A 15,042-nucleotide genomic window follows, 5' to 3' on the forward strand; every position below is an offset into this window, starting at 1 on the left:
TCCTGGCTCACTGCAACCTCCACCTCCCAAGTTCAAACAATTCCCCTGCCTCAGCCTCCCAAGTAGCTGAAACTACAGGCATGCGCCACCATGCCTGGCTAACTTTTGTATTTTTAGTAGAGATGGGGTTTCACTATGTTGATCAGGCTGGTCTTGAACTCCTGACCTCAGGTGATCCATCCTTCTCGGTCTCCCAAAGTGCTGGGATTGCAGGCATGAGCCACCGCGCCTGGCCTAGCTTATGGATTTTAAATAAACTCGAGAGTTATGTAGTTCTCTCATTATTTCCTTTGCTGGTAAGAATAGATTTATTTTCAAGTTCATTCATGCTGTCCTATAATAGAATTCAGCATTCCAGTCTGTTCTAATTTCCAAATTCAAAATAAAATTTAATTGCCACAAATCTCCAACAGCTTTTCTATTCCTAAATTTAGTAAAGTTTTTTTTTCCTTAATAGTGTAATCTTTAGCATTTGCAGATAAAGCATTCTCACATTCAGTCATCTTGGTAATAGTTGTTTGACTTTATCTGAAAATAAATACCAAACAGGGCTTCAGATAAAGAATCTTCAGATTATTTTATTTTCTTTTTAAAAAGCAATCTTCCAATAAAATAACAAACAAATGAAATTTTCTTTGTTTTTGATGCTACATTATGATGTTTAAATATGGATATGTCGAAGTGTGTGTGTGTGTGTATCAAAAGAGAAATAATCTACTTATGACTTTTTTTTTATTTTTCTGGGTTTTTTTTTTTTCCTGTACAATGTTACCTGGACTCCTGAAACACCAATGATGATGATGATGATGATGATGTTGTTGTTGTTGTCGTTGTTGTTGTTTAATTCTGGTTGAAGTTTGCTTTTATCTTAGAAAGACGTGTTGGTTATATTAACTGTATGAAGCAGCAAGACAATTAACTCATTTCTATTCAGGGTTTTCTTTCCTTCTTTTCCTTGAACGTCTTGCCAGCTGTGCAGCTTTCAACCAAAACTTTTCTTCGGGAAACGGGTTTGACCAACTTGCACAGCCCTTCCCGCTGAGGTTGCTAAGTAACAACTCCCCTCTTGTGGTTTGCTACGTTTGCTACACCTGATCTTTTCCGCTGCACTCTTGACTGTAGCTGTTGGAACTCCCAAGTCTAATCTAGAAGCTTTTAATTTTAAACAGCAGGATGTGCAGTAAGGCTTTTAGATGTCCATTGAAAAGTTTATTTCTTCTCCTAAATGTGTTTCACCTCACCCCCCGCCAATTAGTAGGTTATATTATTTGCTTATCTTAAAAAGCAGCTACTCTCTCCTTACCTTGACAAAATGGCTCTGATGAAGCCTCCAGAATGGAATTTCTCCTATTCAGAGAACATTGGCTATCTGAATTGTCCAACTTAGAGTGAGAACCTTCAATATAATAATACAGTATCTTAGGAAATCTCTCTCCAAACAGCAGGTTTTGCAAATCTTTTGAAAAGATTCCTACTGCAGCCATTTCTAATGAAGCCACTTCCAATAAAGACTCTGGTCTACCACAATAGTTAAGTCTTGATTCCAAATTAAATATGTTGCTTTCCATGTTTGGTTTTAGATGGCAATGAAAAATAGTGATGGTGTTTGTTCAGGTACTCAGAGTATCTGATAGCTAAATAAATGCATTTTGGTTTTTATAATCAATACTGATGACATATCCAACAGTAACTATACTAAATCTTGAGAACGATTCCAATAAAAGTAAAAGGGACGTCATTCGTTTTCAGATGAAGATTTTAGAAATAAGAATTTCAGATTATAATCTCTAAATTGAAATTCTCATCTTGGTTATATTAAGATAATGGTTCCGCTCTCAGCTCACAGAGATTCTTGTTTTCAGGAAACTGATAATTGGGAACAGTGTTTGAATTGTTCTGTCACAGAAGTACTTTGAAAACTAGCCAAGAAATCATTCCCAAGTGTTTTTAACGTAATTTGCATAGCTATCCTCCACAACAGTAACGACTTCCCATGATTTGAAGAAGTTAAACATCTTTTTGTCCCAGGACACTCATTTTTTGGCTGGGTTTTGAATAAACATTGAAAGCATTTTGATATTCCCAGTGTACCTGGCTTTTATGCATACCTGACGTATGAAAGGTTAATTTATAGATGATAGATATTTGAAGATGTTTGTCATTATTATAAAATAATTCATTTGGTTAACTAGCAAACATTTTGGCACCTTAATATATTTTCTTTCCCTGAGAGGTAAACAATAGAAAACTTTTATATAAGTTGAATGATTTATTGTAAAAAATGTTATGAATTAATAATTCAATTTATGAATCTATTGACCAGAAATTATAGATCTCAGATGAGGATTTGATACTTCGGTAGTTGTTGCTATTCTCCTTCATAAACAAGGACAGAGTTTCTGACCAAAGACCAGCAGGGCATGTGCTCTGAACTGTGTCTGTTGTTTTTCTCTAGTGGCAGTCGATTGTTACTGATTCGATCATATTCTCTCAGTACGCTCTTGGGATAGAAAGTCAGGCAGGTTGACAGAGGCTGACATTACAGGCTGCCACTGTCAGAGCAAATTAACCTGCAATGTTATGCAGTGAAATGAACTTTATACTAGGAGTCTAGAGACCCAGGTTCTAGTCCCAGCTCTGCCTCTAAGCTAAGCGACCTTGGCCAAGCCATAAACTCTTTAGGTCCATAAAAAAAAAAAAAAATCAGTTGAGTGATCTCTAGTGGCTCTTCTTGGTCTAATATTATGCTCTGCTAGATGAAACAGCATGTTTTTTACTCACCGCATGTCCTAGCCAATTAAACCATTTGTACTCAGAAAAATATGAGTACATATTATATTTATGTACTCATAAATATAATAGGTACTGAGTACAAATATATGGTATTTGTACTCAGAAAAATAATTTTATTTCTGTTCTGAGATTGCATAAGCAGCTTCTCACCTCCAAACCAGCAAATCTCAGCCAGTGGGAAGAGACAGAGGAGGAGCTCACTCCTGCAGAGGGATGTATAAAAATCTATGGGAGCAGCCCCATGCCAGATTTGGAGATTCACACCCACTTGACTCTCAGTGTGATGCAGTGACAAGGGCCAGTGTAATTTGTTCCTGTGGGGAGTGGAGCTGGAAGATGGATTAAGATTAACCTCTGTTTTAAGAAAGTAGCCACACTTCCTAATTTTATGTTGCTCTTCACACCTGCTGTTGCTCCTATTTGGAATTCAAGTTCAAGAGCTCATAGCTACCTTCAGTGTTCTAGAAGTCATAACCTCTGGATTCATGTCTTTCACAGAAACAACAGTGATTCTGTTTGCTTTTCCCACCCCTCTGGTTAACTTTGTAGCTTTTTGATCCTTCAAGTCATGAGAGAACATTAGCAGTCTGTTTAATTTTCCCAGATAGGAAATTAACCAAAAATTAATTTAGCAGCAATGATAAAACCCACTGAGTCATTATATAATTTTTGCCTTTCATAGATCATAAACACCCCAATTGAGGATAATTTACTATCCCTGGGAAATCTAAACATATCAAATAATGTTTCAGAGCAAGATGTAAAACCCAGTTTTATAGGCAGACATCCTTCTCCTTTCCAACCGCATAGCAGCATCCTCCTCGCCTCTATTAACCTCTCTTTTCACAGAGAAAATCAGACCTGTTCCCCAAGCAGATACATTTCTGCTTTTGAAACTGGAATCCCTGAATGCTTCAGGATATACATAGATATGCAAGAGAGACACAGAGCGAGGAAGTCATCCATGAAGCATCTTATGGAGGTTAACTCAGATACTTGATTAAACATTTAACCAATTAAAAGCTTCTGTTGGCCAGGCACAGTGGCTCATGCCTGTAATCCCAGCACTTTGGGAGGCTGAGATGAGCGGATCACCGGAGGTCAGGATTTGAGACCAGCTTGTCCAACAAGGTGAAACCCCATCTCTACTAAAAATATAAAAATTAGCCAGGTGTGGTGGCAGGCACCTGGAGTCCCAGCTACTTGGGAGGCTGAGACAGGACAATTGCTTGAACCCAGGAGGCAGAGCTTGCAGTGAGCTGAGATTGCACCACTGCATTGCAGCCTGGGTGACAGATTGAGACTCCATCTCAAAAAAAAAAAAGCTTCTGTCACTTGCACCCAGAAGCAAAATTGTGAGAACCTCATGCTTCTTTTAATTGGGACATTTAGCCCATTTACATTTAAGGTTAATATTGTTATGTATGAATTTGATCCTGTCATTATGATGCTAACTGGTTGTTTTGCCTGTTAGTTGATGCAGTTTCTTCATAGTGTTGATGGTCTTTACAATTTGGCACGTTTTTGCAGTGGCTGGCACCGGTTGTTCCTTTCCATGTTTAGTGCTTCCTTCAGGAAAGGCCTGGTGGTGACAAAGTCTCTCAGCATTTGCTTGTTTCTCCTTCGCTTATGAAGCTTAGTTTGGCTGGCTTTCCATTTGCTTGGTAAATATTCCTCCATCCCTTTATTTTGAGCCTATGTGTGTCTTTGCACGTGAAATGAGTCTCCTGAATACAACACACTGATGGATCTTGACTCTTTATCCAATTTGCCAATCTGTGTCTGAGAACCTCATGCTTCCTGATGACTAGTCTCACACATTTATTCTTGAAAGCCTAGAGGAAGGAGCATCATTATATATAGTGGCTAATTGGAAAAATTAGCTGCTATTGCTTTGAGAAGAGATTACACTAGTACCGTTAGCCAGTGTGATCCTCTAGAGTGGCAATGGACTAATGGCCTGTTTTGGTGCAACCCAGGAACCAAGAATGGCTTTTAAAGGATTGGAAACAAGAAGAATATATGGCAGAGATGTATGTGACCCACAAAGCCTAAAATATTTGCTCTCTGATCCTTTTACAGGAAAATTTGTCAACCCCTGCTCTAGAGGGATTTCTTATTGAAGCCTAAACACCTGCTACTTTAAAAAATAATCATCTTGTTGGTGGTTTGTGCTGCTTCTCATGCATAAACACAAACACATACACACACACCACACAAATCTCTAAATTAACCTGACTTCTTCCCATGGTTCCTAATGCCATGACAGTGAACTGTCCCATTGAACAATAACAAAAATTCTAGACTTCTCTGACTCAGTGTTCTTGACTTAAATTTACATTTTATATTTGTTTAATTTTTAATTATAGGAATGTATAAATTCTCTTTTCATCGGGGAATATATGTTAGTGGTTGAAACACGAAGTTTATGAAGTATGAACATAAACCTGGTGAAAATTCTTAAGCAAGTGAGGAAATATTCAAACAACCTGAAATGATAGAAGGTGGTGACAGACTGGAATTTCTCTGAGACTCTCCACAAGGGGAGGAGTGAATTCAACCCAAGGTAGAGTGGCAATGAAAAGATCACAGGATGGGCTGGGTGCGGTGGCTCATGCCTGTAATCCCAGCACTTTGGGAAGCCAAAGTGGATGGATCACCTGAGGTCAGGAGTTCAAGACCAGCCTGGTCAACATGGTGAAACCCCGTCTCTACTAAAAATAGATAAAAATTAGCCCAGCATGATGGCACGCACCTGTAATCCCAGCTACTGGGGAAGCTGAGGCAGGAGAATCGCTTGAACCCAGGAAGTAGAGGTTGCAGTGAGCCAAGATCGTGCCACTGCACTCCAGCCTGGGTGACAGAGCAAGACTCCACCTCAAAAAAAAAAAAAAAAAAAAAATCACAGGATGTACACAGAGGTGTATTTAAAATATAAGTTTTATTGTAGAGATGCAAATGAGTATAAATGTTGGTATCTCTTATGTATGAGAAGCCTAGGCCTTAATTATATGAAACCTTCACTCTTGAAATTTTATTTAAATGTCAGTCAATACAGCAAAACGATAATAGGGGACCTCAGCACCTTACTTTCAGCAATGGACAGAACATCCAGATAGAAAATCAAGAAAGAAACATCAGAGTTAAACCATACTCTAGACCAAATGGACCTCACAGACGTTTACACAACATTCCGCCCAATAGAGCAAATATACATTTTTCTGTTGCAAATGCAACTTTCTCCAGGATAGGACATATGTTATGCCACAAAACAAGTCCAAACAAATTTTTTTTACAAAATTGAAATTATATCAAGTCTTTTTTGTGACCACAACAGAATAAAACTAGAAATCAATAACAGGAGAAACTTTGGAAACTATACAAATACTTGGAGATTTAAAAATGTACTCCTAAACAACAAATGGGTCAAAAAAGAAAAAGGAATTAAAATAGATTTCTTGAAACAAAGAAAAGTGGAAGCACAACATACCAAAACCCATGGAACACAGCAAAAGCAGTTCTAAGAGGAAATAAATTCCTACATCAAAAAATTAAAAGGATCTCAAACTACCCATGGTTATGCCTCGAGGATGTAAAAATAAATAAAGAAAATAAATAAATAAATAAATAAATAAATAAATAAATAAATAAATAAAACAAGAAAAAACTAAACCCAAAATTAGCAGAAGAAAAGAAGTAATGAGGATCAGAATAGAAATAACAAAATAGAGACTAAAAGAAATACAAAAGATCAACAAAACAGTTGGTTTTTTGAAAAGATAAACAAAATCACCTATAATTCCAACACTTTGGGATGCCAAGGCAGGAGGGTCACTTGAGGACAAGAGTTTGAGATCAACCTGGTCAAGAGAAAGAAACTCTATTTCTACAAAACAATTTAAAAATTATAAGATAAATTAGCCAGGCATAGTGATGCATGCCTGTAGCTCTAACTACTTGGAGTCTGAGGCAGGGGGATAGCTTGAGCCTAGAAGTTGAAGGTTGCAGTGAGCTATGATCACACCACTACACACCAGTCTAGCACTCCAGCCTGGGTGACAGAGCGAGATGCTGTCCCAAAAAACATAAAACCTCTACTTTAAAAAAAAAAACAAAAAACCTTACTTTTAGAGTAAGATTAACAAACCTCTACTTAGACTAAAATTTTCAAAAGTTTCAAATCAGAGGTTTGAAATCAGAGAAAACATAACTGATAACACAGTAATAACAGACTATTATGAACAAGTATATGCCAACAAAATAGAAAACCTAAAAGAACTGGATAAATTCCTAGACATGTACAACCTATCAAAATTGAATCATGAAGAAACAGAAAATCTGAACAAACTAATAATGAGAAATGAGGTTGAATCCATAGTCAAAAGTGTCCCATCAAACAAAAGCCTAGGACCTGATGCATTTACTGCAGAATTCTATCAAACATTTAAAGAAGAACTAACACGAATCCTTTTCAGACTATTCCAAAAAAATTAAAAACAGAAGAAGAGGGAGTTCTTCCAAACTTAACCTGAGTCCAGCATCACCCTGACACTAAAACCAGATAAGGACATACACGAAAATCTATGGGCCAATATGCCTGATAAACATAGCTATAAAAATCTTCAACAAAATAAAACCAATCAAAATTCAACAGCACATTAAAAAGATGATTCACTATGACCAAGTGGAATTTATTCCAGGAATGCAAGAGTGGTTCAACATATACAAATCAATAAATGTGATACATCACATTAACAGAATCAAGGGGAAGAAACATACAATTATTTCAATCAACACAGAAAAAAGCTTTGATAAAATTCAAGATCCTTTCACGATGAAAATTCTCAACAAATTGTGTATAGAAGGAACATACCTCAAAACAATAAAGGTCATATATGACAAACCCACAGCCAACATATTGAACAGGGAAAAACTGAAACCTTGAAACCTTTTCCTGTAAAATCTGAAACAAGACAAGGATTCTCACTTCCACCACTTCTATTCAGCACAATACTGGAAGTTCTAGGCAGCAAGTAAGTAAGAGAAATAAAGGGCATCCAAATTGGAAAGGAGAAAGTCAAGTTGTCCCTGTTTGCAGATGACATGATTGTATATATAGAAAGCCCTAAAGACTCCTCAAAAAAAAAAAAAAAAATAATCCTGTTAGAACTAATAAATTCAGTAAAGTTATAGGATACAAAATCAACCTACGTAAATCAGTAGTGTTTCTATACACCAATATTATCTGAAAATTCAAGAAAGCAATTCCATTTACAAAAGCTACTAAATAAATAAAAAACCTAAGAAATTTAACCAAGGAGGTGAAAAATCCTTACAAAGAAAACTATAAAACGTTGATGAAATAAATTGAAGAGGACACAAACAAAGTGGAAAGATATTTCCTGTTCATGGATTGAAAGAATTAACATTGTAAAAATGTCCATACTACCCAAAGTGATCTACAAATTCAATGTAATTCTTATGAAAATACCAATGACATTCTTCACAGAAATAGAAAAAAACCATCCTAAAATTTATGTGGAATCAGAGCAGACTCCAAATGGCCAAACCAATCTTGAGCAAAAAGAACAAAGCTAGAGGCATCACACTACCTGACTTCAAAGTATACTACAAAGCTGTATAACCAAAAAAGCATGGCACTTGCATAAAAACAAACACATAGATGAAACAATAAAAAACCCAGAAATCACACACTTATAGTCAACCGATTTTCAACAAAGTTACCAAGAATACACTTCGTGGAAAGAACAGTCTCTTCAATAAATGATGCTGGAAAAATGATAGCCACATGCAGAAAAATGAAACTGGACCCCTATTTCTCATCAATGACAAAAATCAACTCAAAGTAATTGAAAGACTTAAATGTAATATCTGAAACTATAAAACTACTAGAAGAAAACATTGGGGAAATGCTTTGTAACATTGGTCTGGACAAAGATTTTTGGGGTAAGACCTCAGAGGCTCAAGCAGCAAAAGCAAAGATAGACAAATGGGATTACATCTGACTAAAAACCTTCTGCACAACAAAGGAAATAACCAACAGAGTAAAGAGACAACCTGTAGAATGGGAGAAAATATTTTCAAAATATGTCTCTGACAGTGAAGAGCTTAATATCCAGAATATAGAAGGAACTCAATTTAGTAGAAAAAAAGAAAAGGATGTGATTTTAAAACAGGCACAGGACTTGAATAGACATTTCTCAGAAGACATGCAAATGACCAACAGGTACATGAAAAATATTCCACATCACTAATTATCAGGGAAATTCAAATCAAAACCACAATGAGATATCATTTCATCCCAGTTAGAATGGATATTATCAAAAAGACAAAAAATAACAATTGCTAGAATGGATGTGGAGAAAGGGGATGCTTATACACCATTGGTGGCAATGTAAATTGGTATAGCTATTATGGAAAAGAGTATAGAGATTCCTTGAAAAACTAAGAACTACCGTATGATCCAGCAGTTCTACTATGATGCATCAAAAGGAAATGAAATAAGCATGTCAAAAAGATTATCTGCACCTGCATGTTTATTGCAGCATTGTTCACATTAGCCAAGATCTGGAGTCAGCCTATCAACAATTGAATGCATAATTAAAATGTGGTATATATACACAATGGAATACTACTCAGTCATAAAAAAGAATAAAATCCTGTAGTGTGTGGCAACATGGATGACCCTGGTGGACGTTATGTTAAGTGAAATAAGTCAGGCATAAAAAGACAAATACTGCATGATCTCATTCATTTGTGTTGTCTAAAAAAGCTGATCTCAGAAGTAGAGTAGAAAAGTGGTTACCAGAGGCAGGGGAGGTAAAAGGAGGGGGGATGGTGGGGAGAGATTGGTCAGTGGTTACAAAATTGCCCATTGATCATTTTAATAGATCATTGTTACTTTTTTTTGGTAACACCATTATCAAGATGTAATTTACATACTGTATACCATTTGACCACTTAAAGTGTGCAATTCAGTGGTTTTTAGTTAGGAGGAATACGTTCTGGTGTTCTATAGCACAGTAGGGTGACTACAGTAAGCAATATTATAGTGTATATTTCAACCTAACTAGAAGAGAGGATTCTGAATATTCCCACTACAAAGAAATGATCAATGAGATGATGGATTCGCTAAATACTGTGATTTGACCATTATACAATGTATACATGTATTGAAACATCTCACGGGGCCCCATAAATATGTACAATTATGTGTCAATTAAAAACAGTTTTTTAAAAAGTCAATCATACAAATCCTGAAGTTAGGCTGAGTCAAAAGAACTAGCCGTGAACTCTGCAGTGAATAGCACTAACAAAGATTTTCTCAAAGCTACTCATGAGATCATTTTGGAAATCCTTGGAAAGAGGAAACTCAATAGGAGAAATTTTGATGATGCTCTCCACTGTAGACATATTTGACTAGATAGTCAAAAGAGGCAGGTTAATTTAGAAAGATGTCCTTATCAAACAAGATTATCCTGTGATATGCATTGCTATGCTCAAAAGACAAGCATGAACTTCTGAGCAACTGTATTAGCATGGTAACTTACAGATTGATAAAAGCCCCAATGTTAATGATTTGACCTCTTGATAATTGTTCCATTTTTTTGGTAGTATCCTTATCAAGATATAATTCACATATTATATAATTCACCCACTCAGAATGTGTAATTCAGTGGTTTTTAGTATATTCACAGAGTTGGGCCACCATCAGCACAGTCTGTTTTAAAATTGAAATTCCTGTATCTTTCTGTATTTGCCTGTTCTGGACATTTCACATAAGTGGAGTCATATAATATGTGATCTTTTGTGACTTCTTTCACTTTGTACATTTTCAGGTTTCATTTGTGTCATAACATGTATCAATACTTCATTCCATTCTATGGCCAAATATTAGGTCGGTGCAAAAGTAATTGTGGGTTTTTCCATGATATTTCATTGTTTGGATTTTTAAACTATTTATTTATTTATTTTTGAGGTAGGGTCTCTGTTGCTCAGGCTGGAGTGCAGTGGCCTGATCACAGCTCACTGCAGCCTCAACCTCCCAAGGCTCGGGTGATCCTCCCACCTCAGCCTCCTAAGTAGCTGGGACTACAGGTGTGCGCCACCACACCATGCTAATTTTAAGGAATGGCCAAACCACTTGCCAACGTGGTTGCACAATTTTATGTTCCCATTAGCAGTGTATGAGGGCTCCAGTTTCTCCATGTCCTCACCTACACTTGTTACTGTCTTTGCTTTCTTATTATAGTCATTCTCACGGGTGTGAAGTGGTACCTCACTATGGCTTTGATTTGCATTTCCCTGATGACTAATGATGTTAAGCATCTTTTCATATGCTTATTGGTCATTTGTATTTCTTCTTTGGAGAAATGTTTATTTAGTTTTTTTACCCATCTTTCACTTGTACAGATGTTTGATCATTGTTTGCCTATCAAACTGTAGAAACATGACTGAATACATATTTATTGGCTGAATAGATGGAAGAATAAATCACTATATTAAAAGTTGATGCCAACCGGGTACGGCAGCTCACGCCTGTAATCCCAGCACTTCAGTAGGCTGAGGGGGGCAGATCACGAGGTCAGGAGTTTGAGACCAGCCTGGACAACATGGTGAAACCCCATCTCTACTAAAAAATACAAAAAAATTAGCCAGGCATGGAGGCACATGCCTGTAATCCCAGCTACTCGGGAGGCTAAAGCAGGAGAATTGCTTGAACTCGGGAAGTGGAGGTTGCGGTGAGCCGCGATCATGCTATTGCACTCCAGCCTGGGTGACAGTACGAGACTCTGTCTCAAAAAAAAAAAAAAAAAACTAATCCTAGCACTTTGGGAGGCCGAGGCGGTTGGATCACAAGGTTAGGAGATCGAGACCATCCTGGCTAACATGGTGAAACCCCGTCTCTACTAAAAATACAAAAAATTAGCTGGGCGTGGTGGCAGACGCCTGTAGTCCCAGCTACTCAGGAGGCTGAGGCAGGAGAATGGCGTGAACCCAGGAGGTGGAGCTTTCAGTGATCTGAGATCACACCACTGCACTCCAGCCTGGGTGACAGAGCGAGACTCTGTCACAAAAAAAAAAAAAAAAGGGACATATGTACTGCACAGGTATATACTGGCTTGGGCAGAAGAGGGTTGCTAGCTGAATTGCTTATTCTCCTCTTGGAAAACAATTAAATAGTAGGAGGTACTGACAAGGTAAAAACAAATCCAAACTGAATAAAGTGAATAAATTCACCGTTCAACTAATAGGGTTTTCAAAAATGGCTTATCTGGCAGAATTTTTTCAAGTTTAGACACTTAATCAACAACTCTGAAGGTTTTTGTTGTCAGTGTAAGATCACTCTGCAGAGAAAACAAAATTTGAGAATTAGATGAAGACAGTAGGTCATAAGTCTGATCAGTCCTTTGGGATTTTAAATTCGTATTCAGGCAACAAAAGCTTTAGTAATGTAAGAAAACTAGAATTTTTAAATAGTCTTTACACATTAAAACCAGTTGTCTCATTAAAAATGTTTCCAGTCAAATAACACAACCAGTGGTTAAGAGGCACTTTCCTTTCCATAGACACAAGAGACCTAATCTCTGAGCAGAACACAATTATAAAACATCTTCCAAGAACCACATAAAACTTTGCCACTTTATGGCATTCTGGATATCAGTCCTCAAATTAAAAATTGTTGCTAATATTGTGACATTTTGATAAAAAGGAGCCCTGCCTGAATGTGATAGAACATCTTTTCTTTAGAATTTACCCAGTTGTTCAAAAATGACAAATTCAGTGAAACAACCTCTCACCTGGAAGTCAATGAGCTAGGCAATAGATACTTTTTTCTCATGGCTATTTAAAATAATTTCAATTAAAATAATTGGGCTCTGGCTAATTTTCTATCATGATGACATCTATACAATTTAAATATTTTATACACTTAATATTGAAGGAAGAATCCAAAATTTTCATATGTAAGGTAAAATAGAAGACTGAGCAGAGACTCTTTGCTGCAGCCATGCCTCTAGGCCTCATAAGAAGTTTCACTCTAAGCAGCTTAGGCCACTTTGAGAAGTTCCAGTATTTGTGGTTTTGGCTTCCCTGTGTCTTGCATGCATTAGAAAGCTCCCCCTTTACTAGATCCTCATAGCAGGTTCCTAGCAGGAAAAAGACCATGAAGTTTGTATGAAAACATCTCATGTACCCCATAAATACATATAATTACTATGTACCCTTAAATTAAAAAAATAATATGAATTAAGCTGGGAGTTTTGAACAGAATTAGCCTAGTGACTATTTACAGAAATAATTTTCAGAGCAAAGGGTTAAGTAGAGATGTTGAAGCAACCAAGGATTTGCAGTTACAGGAAGCCATGCAGAAAGTATTGGAAAGTAATTTTTTATTATTTTTTTATTTTTTTATATTTTTTTATTTATTTTTGTTTTTATTTTTATTATTATACTTTAGGTTTTAGGGTACATGTGCACAATGTGCAGGTTTGTTACATATGTATCCATGTGCCATGTTGATTTCCTGCACCCATTAACTCGTCATTTAGCATTAGGTATATCTCCTAATGCTGTCCCTCCCCTCTCCCCCCACCCCACAACAGTCCCCGGAGTGTGATGTTCCCCTTCCTGTGTCCATGAGTTCTCATTGTTCAATTCCCACCTATGAGTGAGAACATGCGGTGTTTGGTTTTTTGTCTTTGCGATAGTTTACTGAGAATGATGTTTTCCAGTTTCATCCATGTCCCTACAAAGGACATGAACTCATCATTTTTTATGGCTGCATAGTATTCCATGGTGTATATGTGCCACATTTTCTTAATCCAGTCTATCATTGTTGGGCATTTGGGTTGGTTCCAACTCTTTGCTATTGTGAATAGTGCCGCAATAAACATACGTGTGCATGTGTCTTTATAATTTTTTAAATGTGTGCGTTTGGGGCTGGGCGAGATGGCTCACACTTGTAATCCTAGCACTTTGGAAGGCCAAGGTGGGTGGATCCCCTGAGGTCAGTAGTTCGAGACCAGCCTGACCAGCATGGCAAAACCCCATCTCTACTAAAAATATAAAAAATTAGCTGGGTTTGGTGGCATGCACCTGTAATCTCAGCTACTCAGGAGGCTGAGGCACAAGAATGACTTGAACCCAGGAGGCAGAGGTTGCAGTTAGCCAAAATTGTACCATTGCATTTCAGCCTGGGTGAAGGAGTGAGACACTGTCACACACACAAAAAAAAGAATATGTTTTTAATATTTCATCTTTATAAGAATAAAATATTTTAATACGTTATTTAACATATATAAGTACATTAAATACTTATATACTTAAGATGCATTATACATATATATACAGATATACATAAACACATACATACACATTTTATCTTATCCTTAAAGAATTGCAGCATTTAATGTACATTTAATCACAGAAAGTACAGCTGGCCCTGAAATAACATCCTTTCATGCTAATGTTGATGAGGGAAAAAAAAAATCACTTCCTGCTTGCTGGGACCACTGTCTGTGTGGAGTTTGCACACGTTCCCCGTGTCTGCCTGGATTTTCTCTTGTCCTCCTGTTTCCTCCCATATCCCACAGCTGTGCACGTTAGGTGAGCTGGAGTGTCTATATGGTCCCAGTGTGAGTGAGTGTGGGGGGGTGTGAGTGGCCCTGCCATGGAATGACATCCTGTCCGGGGCTGGCTCCCACCTGGCTCCCTGAGCTTCCAGGGTAGTCTCCAGCCACCCATGAGCCTGAACTGGAATCAGTGGGTTAGAAAAGGAATGAACGAGTGAATACAAACTATTGTCAAATAAAAATTTGTAAATTAGACGATAATCATACAAATGCATGACACTAAACATTGCACTACAAAAGCCCTTCTCAAGCCTGCCAGATCTGTCATTGCTTTTGAACTGTGTGGTGGTAGGAGGTGCTGCTTAAGATTTTCTGCTTTGTACACATTTATTTCTCAATTTAACCTACCCCCACTATGCCCACCATTTCTCACTAATGCACCAAAAATTGAGTAAATAATTATCTTGTTTTTATTAACCTTTTTAAATGTATGTGTAGCTCACATTTATTTCAGTGTTTAATATTAGAAGTGTTTGAGGCCTTTATTTAGAAGTTTGATGATGTTTTTGTGACCAGGAACATGCCATAGGAACTTCACTCTTGTTTATATCAGTTAGCCAGTGGTAATACGGGTTTCTTCGTATGTTGTTTTGCT

The 15,042-nt window shown here is 37.1% G+C and overlaps 1 protein-coding gene across 1 annotated transcript in view; it reads left to right on the forward strand.

Annotated features, from left to right (window-relative positions):
- Positions 1–15,042, forward strand: part of DNAH11 (dynein axonemal heavy chain 11) — a 363,940-nt gene that overhangs the window by 287,330 nt on the left and 61,568 nt on the right. The gene's annotated exons all lie outside the window — the stretch shown is intronic.

This window comes from Nomascus leucogenys, chromosome 11, assembly GCF_006542625.1.
Source record: "Nomascus leucogenys isolate Asia chromosome 11, Asia_NLE_v1, whole genome shotgun sequence".
NCBI classification, from domain to species: domain Eukaryota; kingdom Metazoa; phylum Chordata; class Mammalia; order Primates; family Hylobatidae; genus Nomascus; species Nomascus leucogenys.